Source organism: Frankliniella occidentalis, unplaced genomic scaffold (genome assembly GCF_000697945.3).
Source record: "Frankliniella occidentalis isolate FOCC.00 unplaced genomic scaffold, Focc_3.1 Scaffold3, whole genome shotgun sequence".
Taxonomy (NCBI): Eukaryota; Metazoa; Arthropoda; class Insecta; order Thysanoptera; family Thripidae; genus Frankliniella; species Frankliniella occidentalis.
This window is the reverse complement of record NW_026267133.1, coordinates 3,568,194-3,573,772: the sequence shown is the minus strand read 5'-3', so window position 1 is coordinate 3,573,772 and position 5,579 is coordinate 3,568,194. Positions and strand designations below refer to the sequence as shown.

Below are 5,579 nucleotides of genomic sequence, written 5' to 3'. Positions count from 1 at the left end.
AGCTGGCTGGCCTACCCAGACGGGCGCCTGGGAGCGCCTGGGAGGTAGGCAGTCCCGTGCCTCACGGCTGTGGAGCTGGCTGGCCTACCCGACGGGCGCCTGCGAGATAGGCAGTCCCGTGCATCACGGCTGTGCAGCTGGCTGGCCTACCCAGACGGGCGCCTGCGAGCGTCTACGGGCTATTCAGACGGGCGTTGTCTCGTGGACACTATTGCGCGATGCTTCAAGACGACTACAAGCGACCGTAAGATGTCGATGAGGGGGCGGCGGAGGGAGGCGGGTGGAGATCGGGGCGCACCGCACGCCCGGCCCTCCCCAGGGCGCCGCCTGGTCGGGCCGTCACGCCCTCCTCGAGTCGGGCCGAGCAGGTCTCGAAGGGTACAAAAGGCCCGCGCGCGGGAAATTGGTTTTCAATGCATGAGCTTGGCCCTATGCCGTGCGCTCCGCGCGACGCGCCCGGGCGGGCAGCTCGGCGTACTGCACCGACGTAAGCGTTGCGTGGCGCACGGCCAGGGCTGGGGCGGGTGGAGGCGCCCAGCGCAGAGCGCCCAGCGCGGAGCGCTAGCGTGTGTTTCAATCAAACATAACATCAAGTGACGCAGCAAGACCGCCCTCCCGCCCGCCACGCCACGGCCAGGACGTGCGGAACCAACACGGGTACTTAACCGCGCGATGGACCCGGCATACCCACCCTGGCTGTTGCTCCGAAGAGAGGAAACAACAACAAACACAAAAAACAAACAGCCACAACGGTGGTGCTGCCCCGTTGTGCAGAGCCCTCCACCCGCGCATCCCGAAATCCAGCAAGAGGGAATTTATTGTTTTGATGCAAATTTCGAGAAACCCCCAACTCTACACCTTTTGTAGTCCACCCGTCGTGGCACACACTTGTAAATGCGCAACAGACGGCGCTCGGTGCTGCGGCTGGTGTCTTGAACGCACTCCGCTTGTGCAGAGATCTGAACGCGCCCGCTAGTCCAGATCTGGACGCGGAGCCGCCGCCGCCGCCGAAGCCAGTGTATGCAAAGCAGGCACAGCAGGTGGAAGGGACGAATAGCAAGCAAGAGAGAGGGAGAGAGAGGGAGAGAGAGAGAGAGAGGGAGAGAGAGGGAGAGAGAGATAGAGAGGGAGAGAGAGAGAGAGAGAGGACGCAGAGGCGATCCAATCTGTCCACGCCACGCCATGCCACGCAGACCTTCCTTATCCCACCAACAAGCTCTAGCGCGCGTGCAGTGAAGAAGTGTGCCCTCCCTTCCTCTCTCTCCCTCCCTCCCTCCCTCCCTTCCTCCCTCCCTCTACCTCCCTCCTCCCTACTCCCAACCCCCTCACTCAACGCGCTCACGCGGCTTGCTTACATTAGGAGAAATTGCTGTCTGTCGCGTGAGGGCTCTGCAGATCCTAGAGGCTGTAGCCGAGCAGCACCCCCCTACCCCTCCCCCCGTAGCCGAGCAGTGTTTTCCGGAGAAACGAACCCGACGCGCGCCGATTACCGCACGATTGACACTGTGAGCCTGTAATTTCGTCGGGCGTGCAAAAAGAAAAACAAACATTTCTCTGAAAATCCAACACTGCGAGAAACAAATGTGCGATACAGCACTCTTTTTTGGGTGCTACTAAACCTTTAGGGGTGGCAGTCAACTACTGCCTCTGTAAAGGCAGAAATGGCACCTTTGGCACATTTTGAGAAGCAAAACACCAAGAAAATGGTATCCTTGAAACAAGGCGAAATACATTGCTTCAACGCCATTTTTACCTTAAAAAAATACAAGGAAAATTGTCTTTAACTTGAGGCAAATGCCGTTAAAATAAAATTTCCTTGCATTAACCCAATTTCCTGTAAAAGCAATGGAAACACCGTAAACCAAGGTCAAAAATTATCATGAGTTATTTTTTAAAAAGAAATTTCCTTGGTTTATGGATACCATTTTCTGGGTGTGTATCGTGTATCGCATTAGATGCCACCTTTGTTTTTCCAGGCCACATTCTGAAGATTTCTTTTCAGAAATAATGTATTTTTGAGTAGAGGTCGTGAGCAATGAGGCCGCGCCAGAGTCTCCGCAGGTAGTCGTACGCACGTGCGAACGAGCCACCGACCTGTCGATGACATGCTAGTGACGCACTGGTGCAAGCGGCAGGGTAGCACCAGTGTACTAGTTGAGTTGGTCGCGCGGGCCGAAGAATCCACTGCCACCATAGAGCAGGTAGCAGGTCGCAATTTTTTTCTTTAAATGGATTTATCAAACTCATCTTTACAGAAAGTAATAACGGGATATGGCACTACAGAACCGTTTTGGCAGTGGCAGTTCACCACAAGTAACAAACAAATCTGCTCGCAAATCCGTGTGAACAAGAATATTTATATCTCGGTTGAGACCAAACAACAAAAGGAGTTCTGGGCCAATACGGAAATATATGTAACCGATCGCCCCCTCGGAGCAGCACACAATGGGAGTGGCGGGGCGATGCGGGGGTCGGGCGAGCGCGGCAGGGTGGCGCGGGTGCCGCTGGACTGCAGCGAAAGCAGTGTGGGTATGCCAACCACCCTCCGCACTCAGATCCAGATCCACATTCAGATCCAGTCTTGTCGCTCAAACTGGGGCTCGACCCCAATAGCGCCCTGCTTTGCTTGGTCCGGTGCGGCTCTACTCGCGCTGATTTGTACGCGCTTTGCTTTCGGCATTGGCGCGCGCTGCTGCACCGCTCTCGCTCAAACGGTCTTTATTTTATAACGGGGCCGGACGCAAATGGAGGCGATAACAAGAGTGTGACCGGCGGGCAGCGGCGGCGGGGTGGGCTCTATCTCCCGGCCCGCAGCCTCCTGGTCCAGCTCCAACCTCCTGATGCAGCCTCCCGGTGCAGCCAAGGGATTTTACAGATTTTTAGGAAAAAAACGAAAACACTCCCAGAAAAAAATCTTTAAAATATGAAATGTTTCCAGGAAAATTGGTAAACAATAAAATTTTCATTAAAAAATTGAACGATTTTTTAAAAAAATTCTTGGAAGATATATTTCCTCTTAATATTTTGTTTTAAAAATGAAAATCCCTCGTGCAGTCTCCAGGTCCTGCGTCCTGGTCCAGCCTCCCCGAGCAGCCTCCTGGTCCAGCGTCCTGGTCGCAGGCGCAGAGCGCGCAGACTCACTTCCAGGGACATTCTTGGCGCAGCGCACAGCCTGTCGCACCTTGCAGGCGGCCCGGCTGGGCAGGCTCTGACTTATAGGATTGAGAAAGGGCTACGCAGACCGCCCCGCCCGGGCCCCGCCCCTAGACGCTAATGAGGCGCGTGCCGAAGGGCCACACACATGGCTCACACACACACACATGCTCTGATTGGAACAGTGTTGCCAACTCAGACAACGCACGCGGGGCGTATCGTCGTGTGCTGCACGGCAGGTTGGCTGCCCAGCAAACAGATCTGCAGCCCTAGATACACATTTCCTGCTTCGCGCAGTCCGTCAAAGTAATCTCTAGAAATGGTCATACTCCCCTTCAGAAACATAAATCGAAGTTAGTTGGTAATAAAACACTGAAACACAAGGGTACGAACTAGAGCGTTTAAAGTTTATAAAGGCATGAAATGGCCCTTGGGCATCTTTTGGGGCAATTTAGAAACTTTTTTATGATTGCTAAATTTTTACTTTACTAAGCACCCGAAGAAGGGTGCGTTGAGTCCGAACCTTCCGACCTCCCAGTGAATAAAAGGCAGTCTCAGGCAAGAGGAGGACGCATATGGTCATGACTCACAATCAGTTGCGCATGTTGTGATTGCTCTATCGTTTCCTGCAAGCGCTGCTCGCCCCTATGAGAGCTTGTCCCCGACTGACCTTGCGAGCTGACGCTGTAGCTGACGCTGTAGCTGACGCTGTTGCTGACGCCCGACCCCTTGAGCCCGTCCTCGTCGTCCGTGTCGTCCAGGGACTCGATGGAGGCCAGGTAGGCGGACGGCGCCACGCCCAGCCTGCGGTTGCCCGAGCAGCTGCTGGTGCCTGCGGAGCACACACACCGGAGAAAGGTTGAGCGAAGGGCAGGGCAGTTCAAACACCAACAAGGCAGGGCAACAGTTCAAACAACAACAACAAGTCAAACAATAACATGAACATGGGGCAGGCCACGATATTTTTCCCCCTCAATTCAAAGGTGGGGCGGCCCCCGTGCTTGCATCGGCCCAGCCCAAGCCCAGGCAATTCACATTCACTTTCCCTTCGCCGGCGGGACGCCCGGGACGCGCGCTGGACGCGACGCCGCCGCCGCCCACGAGACCCCCGGCCCGGGCGTCCACATTCCCATTGTGAGGAAGGTAAATGGCGTCATCTCCGCCATAGAGCGACTCCCATCCATATCCACCGCGAGAGCGTCCAGGCTAGCCACGCGGGCGGCCAGAGCCGTAGACAGACGGCGCCCGCCAGCACAGCGCGGTACAGCGCAGCACGGCACAGCGCGAGAATTGTCTTTCCGAAAGACGCTCGGAGAGATAATTCTTATTTTCGGCATCGTCGGAACGCCCATAGGCGACCCATCCCGCCTTCCGCCTCCACAACAATTTTGACACCACCCCACTCCCTCCCCACCACGGCTCCCCTTATTAGCCGCATCGGTCAGCAGAGGAGCCTGGGTGCTCACCAGTCACCACACCAGTCACCACACCAGTCACCACACCAGCCCCGGAACGCGCGGCAAGAAGAAGTCCTCCACGGAAACCAGACGAGACGGAGCGGATACAAATGACACCAACATTCTCCGGGGCGACCCCAAAATATTTGTGTTGTTGTTGTTACGTGCGCGCTTGCATGCTTTTGGTCCAGGACCTCTGCTATCTGACTCGAAAAAAAAAACAACATACTACTATGTAACAGTCCGGTGGCGCCCGGTGGCGCCTCTGTGGTGGCGCCTATGTGGCAGGTCGCTGGCGGCGCTGAGCGCCACCGCGCCAGGGGGAATTGGGTGGAGCTGATTGAGCTAGAGAGAGAGAGAGAGAGAGAGAGAGAGAGAGAGAGAGAGAGAGAGAGGAAGTGGGGGTGAGAAGTCACCGGCAGCTAGACGACCAGATAGCGAGAAACGCCAGGACAAGCATCTCTTGCAAACCGGGAGCAGTCAGTCGAGCCGACGCGGCAATGGCGGCAAGCAGGGGGAGAAAAATCGAGTGTGTCGCAGGGAGTCGCGGGCGGCGATTCGTTTCCTCCGGGGAGGACACGGAGCACGCCGCCGACGCCGCGGCTCGCGGTCGGCAGCGGCGGCGGCGGGTGTCGCGCCGTCGTGGCGCAAGAGAAGGGCGACCCCGCGTCGCGTCGTCGTGGCACTTCCGCGCTCCGTGATGGATACGGTCGCGGGACCCTCTAATCCAGGCCTCCAGACCTCCAGACCTGCAGGCCAGATCTGGCCGTGTGGACCGCGGCGTGTCCAGGTGTGAGTAATGTTCACGCGCCCGCCCATCCATCAAATATTGGTGAAAGGGCTTTCCTTACGGCGAAAGGCGCGCGCGCCGCGAGGTGTGAGAAGAGAAGGAAGGGGTGTAGAAAAAAATAAAATCGAATCGCCTTGCTGGTGTCGGTGTGCTTGCCGCGCGGTGTGCACTTCGGACCG

General features: G+C 56.7%; 1 protein-coding gene across 1 annotated transcript in view; it reads right to left on the bottom strand.

Annotated features, from left to right (window-relative positions):
• Positions 1-4,010, bottom strand: part of LOC113201907 (pleckstrin homology domain-containing family G member 1) — a 30,954-nt gene extending 26,944 nt beyond the window's left edge. Inside the window, exon 1 of the mRNA XM_052266771.1 lies at positions 3,824-4,010. The gene's annotated coding sequence lies outside the window, so the exon portion shown is untranslated. The remainder of the gene's footprint in view (positions 1-3,823) is intronic.
• Between the last annotated feature and the right edge of the window lie 1,569 nt (positions 4,011-5,579).